This window comes from Brachyistius frenatus, unplaced genomic scaffold (assembly GCF_029030835.1).
Source record: "Brachyistius frenatus isolate BFR_SWC_R1_liver_20210118 unplaced genomic scaffold, ASM2903083v1 Contig_4, whole genome shotgun sequence".
Taxonomy (NCBI): domain Eukaryota; kingdom Metazoa; phylum Chordata; class Actinopteri; family Embiotocidae; genus Brachyistius; species Brachyistius frenatus.
The window spans coordinates 4,126,484-4,148,596 of record NW_027210603.1 but is presented as its reverse complement, the minus strand read 5'-3'; the positions used below and the strand labels follow the sequence as shown (position 1 = coordinate 4,148,596).

The 22,113-nt window shown below is 44.3% G+C and overlaps 1 protein-coding gene across 3 annotated transcripts in view; it reads right to left on the bottom strand.

The window, feature by feature from the left end:
- plxna1b (plexin A1b) overlaps window positions 1-21,425 on the bottom strand; it is a 193,872-nt gene extending 172,447 nt beyond the window's left edge. For 2 of the 3 annotated variants that reach the window (XM_069711326.1, XM_069711341.1), the window contains exon 1: window positions 21,323-21,425. The gene's annotated coding sequence lies outside the window, so the exon portion shown is untranslated. Of the gene's footprint in view, window positions 1-21,209; window positions 21,286-21,322 lie in introns of those variants that run through there. The other variant, XM_069711333.1, reaches the window with a different exon arrangement.
- Window positions 21,426-22,113: the final 688 nt, after the last annotated feature.

The following is a 22,113-nucleotide window of genomic DNA, read 5'->3' as shown; positions in this document are numbered from 1 at the left end:
AATGTTATTTGCCGCAGTCTGATTAAGACGCCCCTCTGTTTGTATTTCAACCCAGCCTGCTGACTAAGTACCTCGCTCCCTCCACCTCTCCACCTCTCCACTGCATTCTCAGCCCGGCATCTCACTGCTATGTACAAATATATCACACCAATACTGGCCAGGCAAATGACCTGCCATGTTCCACGGTCCCCCCGGGACCTGCCGCCACTCATAACTCCCCAAGCCCTCCTTTATTTCAGCCACTCAGCGCCACTTTCAAAGCAGATTGAAAATATGGCAGGGGCGTTATTTGATCGCCATTATCGTACATTGTTTGTGTATTTATGCAAGCTAGGTCGCTCCGCTTCAAAATGAGGTAGATGGCGTTGGTAATCATGCAAGAAATGCTGGCATGTATGCTGAGCTGGAAAATATACAGTGGTGTGAAAAAGTGTTTGCCCCCTTCCTGATTTCCAATTTTTTTTGCATGTCTGTCACACTTAAATGTTTCAGATTATCAAACAAATTTAAATAGTAGTCAAAGATAACACAAGTAAACACAAAATGCAGTTTTTAAATGAAGGTTTTTATTATTAAGGGAGAAAAAAAAATCCAAACCCACATGGCCCTGTGTGAAAAAGTGTTTGCCCCCTAAACCTAATAACTGGTTGGGCCACCCTTAGCAGCAACAACTGCAATCAAGCGTTTGCGATAACTTGCAATGAGTCTTTTGCAGCTGTGGAGGAATTTTGGCCGACTCATCTTTGCAGAGTTGTTGTAATTCAGCCACATTGGAGGGTTTTCCAGCACCAACCGCCTTTTTAAGGTCATGCCACAGCATCTCAATAGAATTCAGGTCAGGACTTTGACTAGGCCACTCCAAAGTCTTCATTTTGTTTTTCTTCATCCATTCAGAGGTGGACTTGCTGGTGTGTTTTGGATCATTGTCCTGCTGCAGAACCCAAGTTGGCTTCAGCTTGAGGTCACGAACAGATGGCCGGACATTCTCCTTCAGGATTTGTTGGTAGACGGTAGAATTCATGGTTCCATTTATCACAGCAAGTCTTCCAGGTCCTGAAGCAGCAAAACAGCCCCAGACCATCACACTACCACCACCATATTTTACTGTTGGTGTGATGTTCATTTTCTGAAATGCGGTGTTACTTTTACGCCAGATGTAATGGGACACACACCTTCCAAAAAGTTCAACTTTTGTCTCGTCAGTCCACAGAGTATTTTCCCAAAAGTCTTGGGGATCATCAAGATGTTTTCTGGCAAAAATGAGACGAGCCTTAATGTTCTTTTTGCTCAGCAGTGGTTTTCATCTTGGAACTCTGCCATGCAGCCATTTTTGCCCAGTCTCTTTCTTATGGTGGAGTCATGAACACTGACCTTAACTGAGGCAAGTGGGGCCTGCAGTTCTTTGGATGTCTTTTGTGACCTCTCGGATGAGTTGTCGCTGCGCTCTTGGGAAGGTTCACCACTGTTCCATGTTTTCTCCATTTGTGGATAATGGCTCTCACTGTGGTTCGCTGGAGTCCCAAAGCTTTAGAAATGGCTTTAGAACCTTTTCCAGACTGATAGATCTCAATTACTTTCTTTCTATTTGTTCCTGAATTTCTTTGGATCTCGGCATGATGTCTAGCTGTTGAGGATCTTTTGGTCTACTTCACTTTGTCAGGCAGGTCCTATTTAAGTGATTTCTTGATTGAGAACAGGTGTGGCAGTAATCAGGCCTGGGTGTGGCTAGAGAAATTGAACTCAGGTGTGATAAACCACAGTTATGTTTTAACAGGAGGGGGGCAAACACTTTTTCACACAGGGCCATGTGGGTTTGGATTTTTTTTCTCCCTTAATAATAAAAACCTTCATTTAAAAACTGCATTTTGTGTTTACTTGTTATCTTTCACTAATATTTAAATTTGTTTGATGATCTGAAACATTTAAGTGTGACAAACGTGCACAAAAAATAAGAAATCAGGAAGGGGGCAAACACTTTTTCACACCACTGTAGGTGCCAAACAGCATGGCGCACAAACACGGGGGCTTTTAGTTTTTGCGGTTTACGATGGTAAAGGATAGTAGCAATATTGAAGTACCTTCGATGGCATGTTAATGTCATTACAACATTACAGGAAAATAAGTAATACTAATATTAACTGTGGTCCCAAAATCAAGTAAAGTAAAAGCTATATTTCTTGCAGGCTTGCTAGCTTTATTTGTGTATTGTCTTCATCAATACAACAAGCTATCATTTCGATCCACTGTCTGAAAGGACAATGACAAAACAGTTTGTTCTCTACAGAGTCATTTTGCAAAAGGCAGAATCAGTTCCACAAAGCTCTGGAATTAAACCACAACTTAATATGTCTGAGGTACAAGTGGGCTTTGACCTATTATTTGACAAGCGCTGTTTGATAATGGGATTCAGCACTAAGCTGCTCTCCACCGCCACACTGCAATCCACTTTCCTCCGCAGGTCGGCCGACCCTTCCCTTGATGTGTTGAAGGATGGCTTGTATGATCTATTGTAGCTTGTTAAAACTCATGTGATTTCACAAGGGGGAAAGGTCAGCGCTCGCACAACGACAAGAAGCTGCCACCAGAGCGGTGCTCGCGACCTCTGCCCACAATGGCCAAATCAGAAAGACATCCTCAGAAGATCCCGGCTTCTCTCCTGAGGAAAAATTTCCCCTCGGGGATTAATAAAGTGAAATAAAAAAATAAAAAAAATAATAATATTCCAGGTCTCAACCTGCATGCTTCATTTGAATTTCAACAATTGTCTTTTTTACACACACACACAGTGGGTTTACAGCTCAATCGTCCAAGAGAAATCACATTTTCTGAGAGAAGTGACACATGAACTGTGAATTTGTGTGTTGGAGAGGTGTCTCGCTGTATGCCCTGACCTTTCCAAAGAGAGAATGAAGTGAATCCATTTCCCCTGGCTGTGTTTGTATGAAGCGCAAGGCAGCAATTATTAAAGCCTAATGAATAACCGGGACAAAACAAAGCACCGGCACACTCGACCCATTTCTGCTCACCCAAAAGGCTACATTAGCATCTTAAATGCAAATGAAAATCTTGGGTCGAAATGCAGTCAACTTGCTCCTGAGGGGAAAAAACATGATTCCTTTTCCCTGACTGTAAACCCAAGCAGAACGCAGTGCAAACACAAACCAAAATATACTGTCTTCATGGAGGTCATTAATTCCTGTAAAGACAGAAAGGAAGGAGGAAATGTAGGACTTCAGGGGCTGTATTGTCGAGACGACTGGTCAGTAAACTGTTTCACAGTTTAAGGCTCAGACCAGCAGTCTTTATTTCAATCTCATTTTTGGATAGTCACACGCATCAGTCTGCCTCTAAAGAAGGGATATTGTGCCGCTGCATATGGAGCTTAACTGGCACACTTGGACATGATGCTTCTCTGTAAGCTGATTCACTGAGAAAGGATGGATAAAAAAATTAATAAAATAAAAAACTTAAAGTAGAAGATTGACAGATTATGTAAAATGACCACAACCGCTTTGACCACCACCAAAACCCTCTTAAAGCTGTTATCATTCCTGGAAGGCCTCCACTGCGCAGGCATACTGTGAGCATTTAGTTTACAAGCTGCCGACTGAGCATGCAACCAAATCTCTCACTTAACAATGGATTTGTAAGTCATCCGTCAATGTATGGACCATTGAAGCTGTGTGTGAATGGATGTCGATGGCTGACGATGCTTGAGGTGCTTCATCCAGCAAGCGTGACTCTGTGTGGCCCAGATCCAGCCTCAGAGCTAAAGGGGCTACAAACGCCTCTAATGTGGGTCACTGTGTTGCCGAGCTGCGGCTTGCGATTTTTTTTCCAGGAACAGATACGAATATATGTGCGAGGAAAGCGAGCACGTGGGACTAGTTAAACTTTACCCACTGTCTGTTTTCCAGCTGTGTGTGCTTCCTGCGCTGAGCTAAGTTTTCTCTCCTTCTTTGTAATATGGTCTTGATTAGCAGGGCCAGTGGCTGTGGTGGACGGCTGGCAGAGTTGTTCCAGCGGTGTGTTTGTACTGGGGTGGGTCCTCTGGGAGAAATGTGTCAGCCTGATTCACAGCTTGGACGAGACCCTCGTTGGCGCTTCATACCGCGAACATGACAGGACACGATGAGGAGCAGCGAGGGTGAAGATGTATAGAGTTGGAACATGGGCAGGGAGCTGCAGAGACTATTGTGTGTCCGACTATCTTTGTCTCCTGTGGTCCCTGAAGTACAGCCAGTGTTTGAGCACTACATAAACACAACTATGCACACGCTCGGTTCTCTTGACAGACATAAACCTCAACAAGAACAACAGCGAAACATGAGTCTGAACGCATCTCTGAAGCTGTGAAGTCAACACTTGCTACAACTTCACTCCCAGAACATCGGAAATAGGTAAAAAATTGATTTCCCTGACAGTCTTCGAGTCTCTTTAGGCTCTAACGTGGCTACTCTCCTGCATTTACTCAACGTGATCTTCGAGAAGTGGCACTAAGAATGCACTTTAGTTTTCCTCTGTGATGGCAGCTTTAAAGCAGCAACTCTCTTGAGCACCAACACGAGATAGATGGAGAATTTAAAGAGAGACTTAAGAGACATAGCATGTGGTGCATGAGTACAACGCACAAAACCACAATGTCTTTAAGCAGCTTTTCCTGTTCCACCTGTAATATCCCAGAAAAGGCATGCACTGCAAAGAGGGCACAAAGGCAACACAGCAGCTGATGTGCAGCGTAAACACATACTGAAACCCACCACACACGCACACAGACGTGGGGCTGGGGCTTCACCACAGTGGCGCCGGGGCAGGGCAGGCAGCAGCAGCAGCTACTAATTAAGAGTGGTTGGCTGAACAGCTATAGTTAGGACTGGAGCTGCAGGGCTGAGGAGAATAGGGCGACAGGTCTGACACTTTGCCTGTGTGAGTCTGTGTGTGTATGTGTGTTATATAACAGCCCTGGAGCTATAGGCTAGGGCCCCAGTTCAGCTCTTGCTGACTCAGATTTAACGCTGCCTGTCTGGCTGCAATACTGCTGGTATAGCTCGGAGGGGGGAAGAGCAATTTGCTCTGTCAGGTGTTACTTTCTCCCGCAGCTCGGAGTTTTTGTGTATCTTTCAGTTTTTCTTCCACTTCTCATTTCCTCGCTCTACTTTACACGCCATTTTACAGTGAGAATCAAAACAGGAAGTACGTTTGCTTTTAATGGTGAGCAGCTTCCTAGACAGTGAAATCATTTTCCTGCCTGCCTCTCTGTTTTTGCTCCAACTTGTGGGAGCTAGATATTCTCGTTCTCCTGCTGCAACTGTAGTGGCTCAAACTTGCTCGGCAACTTTGGGGTTTAACGGCTCCACTGGCTGGGTGCATCCTGCAGTGAAATGTAAACGAAAACAATACAGGAGACACTCATCACAGCCTCGGCGCCACTTTAGAGTTTCCCTTTAAAATGCAGATATTGAAATATGTATTTGAGTTCAATTTATCGTAACTGTCAGTCATTTCTAGAAAAAAATGGTTTCATAATTCGTCTACATACATGTGAATATATTTCTACTGCATTCTGAAAAGAAGCTCATGCAAAGGCAATTTCTTATAATGAAATAACAGGTGACCATATTAACATACATAAAAAAAGACCTTTTGACAGACTAAGAGGTTTGGCCTCAGCCTTAGTTGTTTAGCGTGCCAGCTAATCCTATTGTTGTTGTCTCTGGAGCATAAGTGGTGAGCTTGATGTTAAATCCTTGCTTTTGTCTCTTTGTGTCTCATTGGCAGTCATCGAAATAAATAAGCCTAAAATAAAGTCCTTTACGTTTAAGTGCAGGCCAATTTTGAAAGTCAAGTACCATTCTCACAGAAATATTGTAAAGTACAGTGTGAATATCACATCAAACAAGCTGTACCTGACTGAGGATACCTATTGCACTGACTTCATTCAGTCATTGCAGCCAATCTGGTTTTCAGAATCTCTAAACTGCCAGAGATTAAAAAAAAAAAAAAAATAAAAAAAAAAAAGTGACTTGTGAAGTGAAGTTGATCCTTGTCTGCTTTCTACCAAAGGAGGCTGAATGACATGATGTTGTTATTTTTTACACACCAGGCTTTGCACTGCAACTCGCCTTTCTTTCTCTTTCTCAGGGCTGTGGTTCACTGTACACACACACACACACACACACACACACACACACACACACACACACACACACACACACACACACACACACACACACACACACACACACACACACACACACACAATATGCACACTTGCTCCTTTGTGTTTGCAGTCTAAACAGAGAGTTACGGGAGAGTGTGTCAGTTTATTGTTTGTCTGTTCCTCTCTCCGTGCTCCTTGATGTTTACCTCTGCAGAACAATGGACTGGGCTGGGAAAACCTCAGCACACAAGGTCTTGTCCTGCATGTGCATGTGCATACGTGCACATAATTTCCCAAATAAGTTCTGTCATTTTGATTGTATTTCCATGCTTCCTGCATAACAAGCTCCCCAATACACAAAGCACAGTTACCAACCAACACTGAGCCATTTGAAGAACCTGCCCTGCAGACTGTTTCAACTGGAGGCTTCTCTGTGCATGGCCACCAAGCGAGCATCTAATGTGTTATCCAAGATATCCTGACAGAAGTTGCACATGTTGCTGCAGATGAGTAAAATTAATAACAAATACCTTCATGTTAGGTGACCGTAACAACTTTACAATCAACCATTTCTCCCAAATCATTCAGGTAAACATATCCTTTGAAACTGCCCAGTCCAGAAGTATTTGCTGAGCACTGATTTTGTCTAAAGATGTGAATATAGGTAAACAGATAGAAACAATGAGTAGTCAGGTCATAATCAAATGATCTGAACCCCTGGTGCCTAAACAGAACTCATCCTACAACATCTCCAACTCCTCCACATTCACCAAGTCCCTCAGCAGATACCGTACGAGAGAAGGTGTGTGTGTGTGTGTGTGTGTGTGTGTGTGTGTGTGTGTGTGTGTGTGTGTGTGTGTGTGTGTGTGTGTGTGTGTGTGTGTGTGTGTGTGTGTGTGTGTGTGTGTGTGTGTGTGTGTGTGTGTGTGTGTGTGTGTGTGTGTGAAGCCTGAAATCTGAACATTGAGGTTTATATTATTATTTAATTTTGTGAGGTTGCTTGATCTTCTTGTGGCATTATTTTTGTGACTTTATCTCATGACCTGATTTTGAAATCAGTACAAAACAAGAGACCTCTTTATGTTTTATGACATGAGAAATTGTATCAAATAAGTCTGTCAAGAAGCACAGCATATTATTACGAGAAAATGCTGTGTAGATTTTCATAATGAGAGCTCCACACAGAGACAGACAGAGAACAGAGAGGCCTGTGCCGTGCCCATCCTCACTTTGGCCGGGTGCCAGGCCTGCTCCAGCAAAGGAAAAGAGAGAAAGGGAGGCTGTTGAGAGCGTGTGTGGATGTGTGTGTGAGGGGGCAAACATTCCCCTGGCAGGATCCCCAGGACCCGGCGGAGGGCAGGGTTCAGCCGCTGAAGGAGAGGCTGCGTGCCCGGCAGTCAATTAGCGGCTCGCATTTACACAACAAATGGAGCTCCCACGGTTTCTCCAGCATGCACACACACCACTTATGAGTGTATCCACTCAGCGCTCATCAGCACACGCCAACGCAAGGTCACAGAGAAGGGGAGAGAGGCAGAAAGAGAGAGAGAGCAAGAGGTGAGCTATCTGCTGGAGTGGTACTCCACAAATACTAACTCACTGGCTGTGAAACAAAAGCACAAAGTAATAAAATCTCTACAGCTGAACACTGCAGCTGTGATACAGACATGTAACAAAGTTCCTTTGACCTCAGTGGATTCAACAGAAGAGATAAAGGAAACGCAATATCTGAATCATGACTGAGTCCCAACAATGACTGACAAACGGACAGAAAAATGGCCCCAACAATTTTGATGATTAATCAATGAAGTCAGTTTTAGGTAAATGTGCTGATTCAAGCTTCCAAACAGATGAAAATGTTCTGCTTCTGTCCATTTTATGTCATTTTAAATATCTTTGGATTTGAAACGGTTTCAGACAAAAAAGCAACCAATGATTCCACCTTAGTTTTTAGGAAATTGTCACATTGTTTAACACTTTTATGCACTGAATCTGCATTTGAACAAGTGAGGTTGTATTGTCTTAAAAAACTGTTCAACCAGCCCTGAAATTTCTAATGATTAAAAAAGTGTCACCTCCCACTGATCGACATCTTTACATTGATCCCTCTTCACCAACAAACTGCCCTGACTGTTTAAAGCCGGGTCACTGCAGCTCTCTTTTGGTGCTTTGCAATACTAATTGCAAACTGAGTGAAAGCTGCCACGGCAGGAACACGTCATGCAGCAGGGCACACCAAATTAATCCAAAACAAAAATTGACTTAGCAGTTGTAAATTTAACTGAGCTGGAAGCAGCCAAATATCAACTTTGTATGATTTGTCACAGTGTAGAGCTGATGTGAGTTAACCAGCACTCCGCTTGCTGCGAGAAACACTGAAGAAAGAAGAGGACAACAACGAAGACAGACAGGCAGAAAATACAAGGCAGGAGTGACAGACATCCCTTTGAAACATTCAGCTTCACCCAGAAACCTTGTGGAAAATTGCCATGTCAGGGTGACGCTTGAACAGAAGCTAAAGTCAATACTGTTGACTCAATAAAGTTGATCAGGCAATGCCCCTGTCAGGACCAAGAGAAATTCCCTTCAATCTTTCTTTGTGATTCTGGGGTGAAAAAAATACACAAGATGCTCTGGTCGAGCAAGAATTTGAAAGTCTACATTCAAAACAGCAATCAATCACCTTTCTAATATAGTAACAAGAGACATCTTTTCACAACATCTGGCTTTGCCTCGGCTCTGAGAGACCATCACGTCATGTTTGAGTGCATCCTACAGAAATCGTACAGGAACAAACTGTGGCAGAAACATTAGAGGTTTTATCAGTAAAACATTTGATTTGAGATAAAATGATGGTGAGAAAGTAACTGATATCTGTTGCTGCTGCTGATGTCTGTAGGTCCACATGACTTATTAGTTCTTGGCTCTTGAACCTGCTCATAACCTGGGATGTCTGTGGGCTCAGACCCGGTAAATGCTGGTACATGGAGGTCACTAGTACGGCAACTGAATAATTAATATAATAGTTTCTGCAGCCAGAGTACAGCAGGTATCAACTTTCTGACCCTATCAGCCGCGATTTCTACTCTTCTTTATAGTTCCAGAGAAATAGGACTTGTTGCATTAACTTTTCAGAAAGTGACCACATAAAAACACGTTCTGCTTTGTTGAATCCAAAGTGTCAAAACATTTTTGTAACTGCTTTAAAGACATTGAAATGAGCTTACTATGTTAAATCCACAGAAATGCTTGTAAAATTCTGCTTCGCTTAATGTAATGTGAGCAACAATGACACATATGTTAAGAAATGGCGGAACATGGTTTGAGCACACATATAATGTGTGCTTCATAAACTTCATGCCAGGGACTTTGAGAGGATGTATGTGTGTCAAAGGAGCTTAAAACAGGAGACAGTCTGTGTTTCTGTCTGCCTTTACTTCCCCTGCTCCTCCCAACCATCTGTCATTCTCACCCATTGACATTCAGGTGAGAACTGCCCTGTCTGCAGACGGCATATCTGTGTGTGTGTGTGTGTGTGTGTGTGTGTGTGTGTGTGTGTGTGTGTGTGTGTGTGTGTGTGTGTGTGTGTGTGTGTGTGTGTGTGTGTGTGTGTGTGTGTGTGTGTGTGTGTGTGTGTGTGTGTGTGTGTGTGTGTGTGGGAGAAAGACGTGGATCGACGCCGCGGTTTGGTGTGTATGCGTATATCATCACAAGCAGGTCGGCTCACCAACAAGCGCATCTCTTTGCCTGGCCGCCCTCTACCTGCTCATCTCTGCACCTATACATCAATCTATCAGGGACAATTATTAGTGAGATGAGAGCAGGGTAAGTGGATGAGAGGTGACCTGCGGCATACAGCAGTGAAACCCCAATCCCTCTCTCTCTCTCTGGCTGTTGCCCTCCCTTTCCCTCTCCCTCCAGCTGTGCTCTGAATAGGCCTTTAAATCACTCGGTCCAGGCCCTTTGATTGGTTGACCTCTCTGCATGATTAAACAGCCATTTTCATCACATCCTCCATAGGAGTGACAGCCAGCGAGAGAAAGAGGGAGAGAGAGGGGAGAGACAGACACGCAGATAAGGGAGGTGAGCGAGCCTGACCAAATAGGATCTCACCAGGCTGATGATGACAGACATTTGGATCAGAGGGAGAGACTGAAACTCCACAGAGAGCAGGTGGGTGTGAATAGCACCTGAAAGTATAACAGGTAGGTAGGTAGGTAGGTATACTTTATTACCTACCTACCTACCAGCTATGTTCAGTGGAGCCATGTTATACCTCAACGCAACGTGGCATACCTCAACGCTGACCACAAATGTTAAGCGCAGCTTAAAGCTCTGCATTAAATCAGACATGATGGGATAGAGCTAAACAATGTTAACAAAAGTGAATATCATAATTACACAAACAAATCTTATCAAAATCTGTGGGTTCACTTCCAAAATTTGTCCTAACTTATTAGAATTTTACCCAGTTTTCGGCTTTGGTCCACACTGAGCTGATTGATTGGTTAAACTTTGAGTTGTAGCTATATCTACTATACTAATGTATTAAAAAAAAAAAAAAAATTATTCAGCAAGTGCTCCACAATATTCACGAAAGTATCTTTTTTTTTTTTTTAGCACTAATTTACAAAATATAGTTTATAAATAAAGGATTTGGAAATGTTATTATCCTTGGAAGCACAATAATAAAGAAAAAAATTCAGAATCAGGAAGTAAAAAAAACTGGGCAGACAAAACACTTCACTTCCGAAACGTACAGAGGACAGAAGGCAACATGGTGGAAAATGCAGGTTACTGTGGTTCTCACGGAGTCTTTAACGCTGCAGTGTGGGGTACCTAACATAATATTACAAAGCTAAAATCACAATATCTGTGACCAGCTGACATTAACACTGATTTGCTGAAATTTGACCCACATCTTTCTCCCATTAACTTCCAACAGGCCCCTTCTACTGTAACTGCCGAGCCCAGACAGGGCAGTTCTCACCTGAATGTCAGTGGTCTCTGAGTGGTGAGTTTAATTTCCTCCTCTTCCTTGAAAACAACCCTCTTGTCCGATAAAGTCGCCACCCCCTCATAACATCTGTTTGGCTTCCAAATAAAAAAAAGCTGTAAAGCCAGAGTGGCCGGGTGGCACAAGCTACAGCAGCTGTTCCAATGCTGTGTTCATTCCTTAATTAAAGTTTGAACCAGCTTCTCTCAGTTGTTGTCATCCCCCTTTCCCCACATTCTCTCCTCCACCTCGCCCTGCATACAAGAGCTCCTCTCTGCAACAAGATTATTTATTATTCTTCGGTGCTGCCTTGTTACTGTTCATGCCTTAGCCGGTGCTGCCAAGTTCCCTCCCTCACTCTTCGCCTGTCTTATTCTTTTCCCTCAGCTGTTTCTGGCCTAGGTGCAGGGTCTGGCATCGTTTTGTTCAGATTCCTCCGATCCCGCCCTTTCACAAATCAAAACACTCGAGGCTTTTATCTAGATGCAGTTACAAGCAGACTGGGAGATGGGCTACTTTTGAAAATGTGTCTGTGCTGTGGCCAAGTCTGACTGCAGCAGTGACTGCAGAGGGCAGGATGAGGTGTGCCTCTTCAATGATCTAAAAACAGCTTGTGCCATGTTTTGCAAACAGCCCATGTGGCCATGGCTCTGAAATATGTCTACATGATGCTTGATGATATATATAGTAGGAACATTTTAAATTTTGTTTGCTTTGTTTGTCTGCTGCAAAACTGATCCTAGTTTTTGTACAATCACTTTGAAGCTACACTCAATGTTTGGTCTTGCCTGAAGGGCTAGTTGGACAAATACTATCTGTCATGTGTCAGAGGGCAGGCGGAGCAAGTCTACTTTTGCACCAGGGGCCATGGCACTGGTCTCAAGTGCCAAATGAGGTCACACTCAGGCAACAATGAAAAGCTGAGCTGATCAACCGGAACAACCACATTCCTTCACTTGCAATGGAAACCAAGGAAATCGTGGATCGTGGTGTGGCAAGGAGGGAGGACAGTCCCAGAAAGAGAAAGACTTGCAGAGAAAGGAAGCTACTCCTCCCAGCTCACATGCATCAGCTCACCAGTCACAAGTTACACACTCCATTTCATTTGAAATGAATGGTATCGCTGACACATTCCTTCGTGTTTGCTGGCTGCTCAGCCTCCTTATCCACCCGAGGAAATCTACCAGCTGGGAGAGCAGACTCGCTGCTGCACAGACACTCCTCACTGCTGTACCTCTCTTCACGTGGGAGCTGGCATGCCACTGACCTATGTGACAGCTCTTGGTAGGGGGAGAAGAGGTCAGGGTCAGGGGTCACCAAGCACAACTGGAGCCATCACGGGACAGCAGTGTGTTGCTCACACTCACAGCCACCTAAGCGCCCCTCCTCTGTGATGCAGTAGCACCTCAGTGGCTCACCCCAGGCTGGGCAAAAAGCAACAAGAGAGCCCTGGCAATAAAACCTCCACTCCACCTTTAAAGTAGGGATAGGTCTAACCTTTGACCTCCCCTCCTTCCAGTTTGCAAGACTCCCCCCTCCTCCTCCACCTCTGGCTCTTCTTCTATTTCTGGCTACAACCTGCACCCCATCCCCTCCCCAGCAGTCCATCATTGTCTGGCCTGGAGCACTTATTCCCAGAGTCCCCCTGCTCTGCTTGCCTTTTCTCCGCAGGGGGTCGAGGAGGGAGAGAGACTTAAAAGCACCCCGAGGATTTTTGTTGCTGGGTGGAGGTAACCCAGGTCTGCTAAAAGAATTAGCCTGAGCAGTCACCAATGTTCTATGTAAGGGAGGAAAGGGAGGGAAACATTCGTTTTATGGTCCTCGAGCACATGTTTCCACTGAGGGAGGAGAAGAACAGAATCTGTTTGGAGCCTCCAAATAATATTCCAAGCTGATCAAGCTGTGAGGGTGAAGGCCAAAAGTGAAACAATGATAAGCAAATGAAAATATTTTTAACCTTATCTGAATCAGGCCATTTTGCATTGAGTGTTGGTGGTATTTGCATTGCCTTGCCTCAGGTGAGGTTAGTATTACTGGGTAACTGTAGATGCTGTGAATACAGAAAAGTCCCTTGTATGCGTGTGTCTATAGTGACATGCTATGCAGTGGCACAATGCCAACATACAATAGAGGCCAGACTCAGCAGGCTACTCATCACTTCTCCCTCTTTAACCCTTTGAGAAGAATACAAAGGAGTGCTGACAAAGAGGCTGTGGAAAGAAAAAAGGCGGGTGGGAGAGGGAGGAGGATATTCCACACTGCTTCAGCGTTTTTAGGAGGCATTTCAGACATTTTTTTCTTTGACAACTTGAATTTAGCTTCTCGATAAGCACAGAGCAACAGATGTCATTACTCTAAAAGTTTCCTAGATGAGGACATATCAATGTGATTTGGGGCGCAGAGTAAGTTCGCAGTAGGAACAACAGGTTTGCAGGATTACTTTTGTTTCATTTTTTTTTACAATAGCACTTCTGTGGTTGTTTTGGAAATCTGCTACTATGAGAAATCATGTTTCATCTGAGCTAAAGTTTCAAATGAAGTAATACTGCATTTAGTTAGAGCTTAGGAAACTTTTGAGCTGGCCCAAAACCTAACAGATACCACTTGCCCCTGATATAGAAAATTGGCTGCTTAGCGTGTTAAATGTGGGGAGGTGAGAAGCTGGGAAGGGCTCCAAAGTGATTTAGGGCTAAAGCTACACAAAATCTACCTGTCTTTCTGCAGCTGAAGTGGGATTGCAGAATGGATTTAAGGAGGCTAACTGCTCATTCTGTTACTCTGAAAACCCAAACTGTTTCTTCCACTATTCACTGGTTTTCTGTGATGAGTCGGCTCACATGAGACCTCACCAAGCACACCAAACTAGCCAGAAGCGCCAGCCGACATGTAATGAGTGCCAAGCACTCAGGGGAAAAACTGAGTGGTAAACAAAATGAATAAATGAGCACTCGTCTCCATCTGGTAATCACACACAGGTGCTGACATCAGAGTGTATGGGTTATGAGCCATGGCGTGTGTCCTTGTCTGTGTCACACAAACACAAGCCAAAATGCAACTAAGGGAGCGGAGAGAGGGAGTGATATTACTTGCGTCCTACACAGATGTGCGCACACCTTCTCAATGCCCACCACTGCCTCAAGGGCAACGCCACCAAAACTGCTGACCTCTCTGGAATGAGTTGCCCTTCCTTCCGCTAACATGGAGGTTACTGCTGGTTAGTCCACCACACAGCCACAATAAAGGGGCCAGGCAGGCAGCTAGCTGATTTATAGGCTAGCCCACAGCCATGCTTTCCCTGGGCAAGTGGCTCTCTTCAAAAGCCCACCTTCTATTAGTCTTATTTACAGGGCTGGGGAGTACGGAGCATCTGAATTATTTAAGATTCCCAAACCAAGAGAGTGTGTGATGCAGGAGGAGAAGGACGAAGGAGGCAAGACAGGAATGAAGATGAGAGGGATGAAAAAAAAGAGAGCAATTACGAGTTGCTGCACCATTAACATTAATCACCACAATAAATGGCTATGTGCCCATGTAAACTCTTCCCTGTTTCATCTCCTCCACCACAGAGGAGAGCATTACCTTACAGTAAACACGAGGAGCCCCCACACTCACAAACACGTTCAGATAGTATCCTCTATACAGTGCGCACATCAACGATGCACTGCTTATCTCAATGCAAATACATGCACAGGCACACACCCACAGTGCGCTGCCTCCTCTCTCACACAGTGGTTCTCATTAACAAGCCAAACATGCCTGAAGAGGCAGACAGACTCTAGTGAGCACAGTAAACAACCAGTAGGCTCCCTCATCTAAACTGAGACGATCGCAGCATCAGCAGCATGCAATTTCTGCCAATGATACCGACAGGCTGGTCCAGATACGATCCATTCAAACATCTGAGTTTTTCCCGACTGAACCACTGAGATTAGTTGTTCTCTGCTGAAAGAAAAGTTAGGAAGTCACACATTGGGGATGTGTGACCGTCTTAGCTACACCCTAATATCTGCTCCATCGTAACAAAAAGAGGTGAAATAAACAATGTACTACGACATTTTACCACGCACAACAACACGTGTGAGTAACGCAGTAGTAGTGAAAAGAACTTGTGCCACACCATAGTTGAAGCTCATCATTTTCAGTTTTTTTTGCCATTCTTACCAGGTTAGAGACACTTTTTAAACAAAACAATCCGTTTAAAGACCATTTCCATTCAAATTTTATGTCCCCACAAAAACATTTAAATTCTTGCAGTGACATCCTCTTAAGACAACCACAGCTCAGAGATGGCACAGCAACAGAAAACATGGAGAGAAACCACAAATGAGCTGGTGATTATGCACCAAATCACTTATAAAATAAAGAGTACTTGCGATGAAATTCACTGTTGCATTTTTGAATAACAAAAAAGAAAATAACATGCCGTAACCACAGCATGCCAACAAAAAGCTGCCAATGATGATGGAGGTAGACTGAATGTGGAGGCGATGAGCGACAGCTTCACCATCACTCGATTCCAAGTTAGTTTTAAGTCACAGGTCGGACTTGAGATCAAAGTTCTATAATAGTACGTGATTTTAAGTGTTATTTTTGAATGACTCACTCTACAAAAACTAACCAAGAAAAATAACTGCATTTTCTACACGATATAAATAACCACGATAACAGAAGATATCAAGTGCAACCTCGCCTATTGGCTGTACACCTTCGCAATAGAAATTACAGATGACCAGAATAGGTGTTGTCTTACGTTACAGGAAGGAACCGTGACTTCCTGGTCGATAGCAAGTCGCGGCTCTTCTTCACAAGAGGAAACGCAACGAGAGAGGGCATTTTTTATGTCCACACAAATCGAGGACCCAAACTGCCTGTCTGAGTCAGAGAGGAGATGGACAGAATGCTGACAAGAGCATTAGCATGCCGGAGAGGAAACCTCATATGCTGAGGTTGTGCCCACTAGCTGCCGGAGCGGTGGGATTTTCTACCCAAGGCCACCGGGTCAGAAGTGGAACCGGGGTCAATACTGCACCTTTGGACCTTAAGGAGGACTGTAACTCAATCTAAGCAGTGACAAGCTGGGGAATGAAGGTCAAATACAACCAATGACAATTTTTCTTTGGTTTGGATGAGAGCCCATTCCACAAATTAAATGAGAGACAGACAATTTTACTTTATAGGGAAATAAATTCAACACGGCGCTCTCCTCAATAAAAGAAAGTGCCTGCAAAACGGTGAACTAGAGAATTTCTTCGTGCCCTACTTAAGCCAATCTTGTTACTCTGCTTTACATTTCAACCAAACCAACCAACAAGCCTTTGAACAAAAGGGGACCATGTAAATTTTGTTCCCCCAACAGGCAGCGCAGACTACAGTGGAGCTTATTTTCAATTTGCAGCCAGATTAGCAGGCATGTTTTTGATACCGTCAGAGCGGCAGAGATTTTTCTATTCCAAGTCGTCTTGAGTGAGTGGCCTTTTTAGTGCCTGCTTCAAAAAGCATCCCCCGTACCCGAGCAGCTGTCACTTTCAGCAGGAACTGCGGAGGACAGAAGCGGGGGAGGGGTCCTTTGAAAAAACAGTTAAAAGTGGGCGATAAAAATAAACTGGGAGAGAGGAGAAAATTAATTATACATAACAGACAGTTCACTTGGATGAGCACGGCAAAGACAGAAACTAAGGCTGCTCTCCTCAAAGCAAGGGGGGAAAAAAAGGCATTTTCTGGCAGAAGATATTTCTGCTCTGCCACTATGCTGGTAATACTTATTTGGCTGCATCCAAAATGAGGGATGCAACAAGAAATCGTATTCTTAAGAAGGTCAAGGCATCAAACAATTTCAACTTCTCCACACTGGTACTCACTTCATGCATCTTCTCTAATTTGGGCAGTTTCCAGGGACTAAAATAAAGCTGTCAGCCCTGAGCGCAGCCTCCTCTTTTAAAAATGTCATGAAACTTGCAGACAGCCCAGTCTCCCTTTGAATTTGCCTCTGATTGGCACTGATGAGGGTTTATGCTGCTGGCTCACCTGCAAACTCACCTCCTGATATGATTCGTAATGCACCAGCACTTTGCAGTTCAACACCGCCCACAGACTCTCAATCCCAGCTTCTTATTTTGGGCCAAATGGAGGTCATTCCTATTTGAGCAGTCAGTCAAGACAGGCCCGCCAGGTATTGGCGAGTGAGTTTATTTCATATTAAGGCTTGTTGGCTGGATAGGTGTTAGAGCCATGAGAGCTGCACTCCCGTATGTGTGAGTGGGTGGGGGTGTGGGCGTGCGTGCGTGCGTGCGTGCGTGTGTGCGTGCATGCGTGTGAGCTTGCATGCGTGTACAACAGGGCCTCCGGATAGAGCCCTGCTGCTGGGCCCTCTTTAGTGCGTTTTAATATTGTTGCTGCTGTGTGGCTCCTCGCCTCAGGGCACCACACAAACCCCAGAGAGACCAAGTGAAATACTCAGAGAGAGACCGGATGGGCCACGGCTCAGAAAGAGACGGAGAGGTGGCACCACGGAGAGGCAGGACGGGATTTGACAGAAGCAGGGAAGGAAACGATCAAAACAGTGGAACTATACAGTCAGGTGTTAAAAAAAAAAAAAGAGAGCAAAATATAGACGCAAGAAAAGAGCAACTTAAAGCAGAGCACCAGTGACAACCACTCCAGCTAACCTCTTTAGCATGACTGACACAAATGAAAACTTATGTAATAAAAACATGCCATCCCTGCAGGCTATGATATGAAAACAGATATTCCATTACAGCCCCACCGAGCAAAGAAAGCGCTCAATCACACATGAGGGTAAAGAGCTTCGACTGTGGCGTACCCGACACTCTGTTAGAACCGCTGTATCAGTTTGAGAGGGGATCTTCTTTCAGTACGAGTAAATACTTCTTCATTGAGCACTGCACCAAGGAGCGGCAATGGACAGCCACTGACAAACTATTAAGTCTCATCATCTCAGCAGAAAGTACTGGAGAAGTGAATCGGGGAGATTTTAAGGCGGCTAAGGGAGTCTGGACTGAGACAGAGCAGCGGGTGGATGACAATGGAAGATGGAGGCCGGCCTTGAATGTGCAGTCTAGTCTCCAGAAAGAGAAAAGATGGAAGGAGGACTGAACCTGCATGCAACTAGACAAGGAGTGAGGTTGTAGGGGAGAGAAAGGGAGACTGGGAGAGTAGAAGAGGTGGTGTGGTAGACACGGACAACAGCAGACTCCTGACACGAAGAGGAGCGTGAGGGAGGAAGAGGAGGAAAGAAAGCCTGAGAGCAGAGACCGCAGAGAAGGAAGGTGAGAAGAGGAAATGCCTCAAGTTGAGGTTGTCACACTGGTTTTAAAAGTCAAAGGGTAACGGACACTGGAAGAGGAGCTGGATTTTGCAGTCTGGCAGTGAACACACTGCAGACTGCGAGTGGGAACACCGTCCGTATATCGGCCGCTGCTGCCGCATGAAAGCCATGAATCACAGCGCAGCGTACCCTCAAGAATACAGCTATGCGCTCAAAGTCCTTTCACATATATAAACAGTTTCCCTGACCCAGTGAAGTCGTTTTTCACTCCAAGTGAGAGTGTCCCACGTGTGTCTGCAGGAATTTCACTCAAATCCTCGTTTATAATTCCACCCCCCCCCCCACTTTTTTTTTTTTTTTTTTAAATCCTTCATCAATATATGCTTTAAAACCAAATATTTAGTCTTTCAAGACGCCAATCAGTTCTCACTTCAGCACAGCCCTGCATGCTGCTTTGTCATCCGTCCACAATCTAATTAGACCTTAAATATGCCACTCACTGAAAGGTCCAGAGGAATGCGACGTGGGGCGAGCCACACAAAGGCAGGACTGGAGGGGTGCAAAGTGCACTTGTCAGCTCGAATTCCAAAGTTTGGACATCACAGATTTACCCTTCACAGCAGCAGGCGGGCCAGCCGGGGCAGACTTTGAAAATTCATGACACCGCTGGTCTATTGTGGGGCAGATCTGTATCATAATTAGGGAAGATTGAAGCAAATTGCTTGTAATTTTCTGGCTGGGTTGCCAGCTTTCATGTAAAATGCCATACAAGGTTGTATTTTTTCGCCAAACAAAATGATTTTCTGAAGACCTCAGCGGTTTGATGGGAACCTTTTGAAAGCATTCAGGGACAATCATCCAGATATGAGTTCGTCTCACATTGTTTCCGGTTCAACTGGATTCAGGTCAGAATAGCGCGGATGTTTGGACATGTTTAAACATGTACACGTGTCATTACGATCCTATTATCATCTCCATAATCACGTAAATATTTTTCTCAAGAACAACAATCATCTTGTCATTTTAAGACCTGCGCCAGCTAAATTTGAAAAAGTCCCAGCACAAAGAGAGTCTTCGCTATGTTCGGTTAGATTACTGCCCCTGTTCGCTGTCAGTCACACACTTGTGTAAATACAGCATGTTGTGATTAAACACGGTAGGTACACTTGTGCTGTGTGGTTGGTGGGGTGTCAATCTGCCGGAATGAGTTAAAGCCATGTGTGGGCACCACCTCTTAAACAAACACTCATGTCACGGTTCAGATACCACATTATTTACATGTGAATGGTGGTCATTTCATTGAACTGTCAATAGGGAGCTGCTCCTTTACTGAACTGGGGCAAAACTGGGTCACGTCACTTACGATAAAGGGTTTCACATTAGTTACATATCGCCTGCATCTTGTAGGGGTGTTCAAGTGGTGCCACAATAAATGAAACACACCAGTCACTGCTACTATATTAACTTTAACTGTACAGAAGCTATTGAGGCACAGTGCAGGCATTTTTATCTATAGACTCTCGTCTGCCCCCCCCCCCCCCCCCAACATGGTAAAAAAAAAAAAAAAAAAAGTCTAAGCCCCTGCTCATCTAATATGACTCATGAATACATGTTTAAAATAAATGAATTCGTGCAGCGTGAGGGGTCGGGGTGGATAGACTAATTTGGTTAACCGGGATTTGATTATTTTTTTTCGGAATTGTTTTTGTTTTTTTTTTAAAGACAGAGCTGAGGAGAATCCGATAGAGCAATGAGAGCATTTTCAATAGCTGACGACCAATGCGCACTCAACACACCCACAGACAGCCCTAACCACTCCATCCCTGCTCAAAAGGACGAATTCAATTGCTGTCGAATAATAAAGCTCACAAATTGCCTCCCATTCGTTAGCAGATTAACGCTCTTTTCACACCACACCAACACAATTTTCTAATTATTTCAAAGCTAATAGGGGGATCGATTTTTAAGCAAGCACTACGCCCTCCACCCTCCGCTCCTTAGAGAAATCTAACACAACTCCTCCCTTAGGTCCATTTAAGAAAGACAGGAAACACTAAAACCTGTCAAAAATAAACTCATGTTTAATCTATAAAGCCATGCAGACTCCCCCCCATGCTCCCCGGACTATTTATCCAGGCGACAGTGAGTGTCAGCCTCTTGAATACCTGTAATTATGTATGTTGGTGGTGGCATTCCTCCTCTGAGGCAATGCAACAGCCGGCCATACGCACTCTGAGTCCGAACAAGGCTGCTGGGTGTAGTCTGTGTCACCAAACACTGGATTCGGTGGGTTTGTGTATTTACACGAGACTCCAAAAAAAGTCTCTTTTTCACTGCAGCCAGGCAAAAAAAACCCTCACCAACACTGCAGCAAACCGGAGATTACTTGCAAAAAAAAGAAAGAAAAAAAACTACACTAACCGTTCCTTAATTTCAAGCGCCAGGTGCGTAATTAAGAAAAAGTGTTCAAATGAATTAAGTGAGCGAGCTAAAGGCTCGTGCGGCACCCAAAATATATCCGAGTCACATCAGTCCGACTGGTGGTCACACCGGGGCGCTCACAGGAACACACAAGCCTCCACGCACCTTCAAGAAGTGGATATCTGCGCTACTCTGCACGTCCTCTTGACGCTTTTTTTTTTCACAGCTTGCTTTGGTCGGAGCCTCGAGCTCCTCAAACTGAAACCAGACGCCGAAAACAGGAGTATACGTACGTGTGTGTGTGTGTGTGTGTGGGGGGGGGGGGGGGGAACAACGAGCAAACTCACCACACGGACCTATACAGAGAGAGAGCGAACAAAAATGTAACCTCAATATTTCCACCAAAACCTGCTCCTTCCACGCGAAATGAGCCCTCCGCCGGAGTTTTCTCGGTACTTACAGATTCAAGTGATCCTTCGGCTAGATATCCTCGCCATGGTTTTTAAATTCCAAAACTTGTAGACATTTCCACGCTGGTCACGGAGTGGCGGTGCTCTCTCTCCGGCGGCTCCCTGCGTGTGAATGGAGAGTGGAGAGGAGAGGAATGCGGCTCCGGCAGGAGGGAGGAGGACGGGAGGAGGGAGGAGGCGCTCTGCTGCTGCAGTACCTCCTCCCACCCATAGAGGGCTTCCACAGCCTTACAATGGATAGACTGGAGACACATTACATTACATTAATATTTGGAGTAGTCTCAGTTTACAAAACAGTTTCATGTTGTACTCCAATTCAAATGTTCTTATTCATTAATATATTCCTAAACTTTTTTAATCTCAAGTTAATATTGTTTAACTTTATATTTCCAGAAGTCACAATCTCAGGTGTATTGTAATGAACTAGTGCTGTTTTTAATATGCATACACAGAAAATGCAGTTAATTTAAAAAAAAAAAAAAGCATACATGAGGTATTTTGTCTTGTACTTTAATTATTATAGTCATATTTTAGGTGTAACAGCACTTGACAGGTAAGAAAAAGTGGCAAAATACAAAGTCAGGAAAATGTTGCAACAAAAAGGTATGTCTCACACTCATTGTCTCAGAAACTATCATTTATTTCTCAACAAAGTCAAAATTCTGTCATCAAAGTCCCTGCAGAAATTAAGAGAAATGAACACACTCAAAACAGATTCATAAACAGAGTTGTTGTTAACTACCAAGTAGGTAGGTAGGTAGGTAGGTATATACTTTATTAA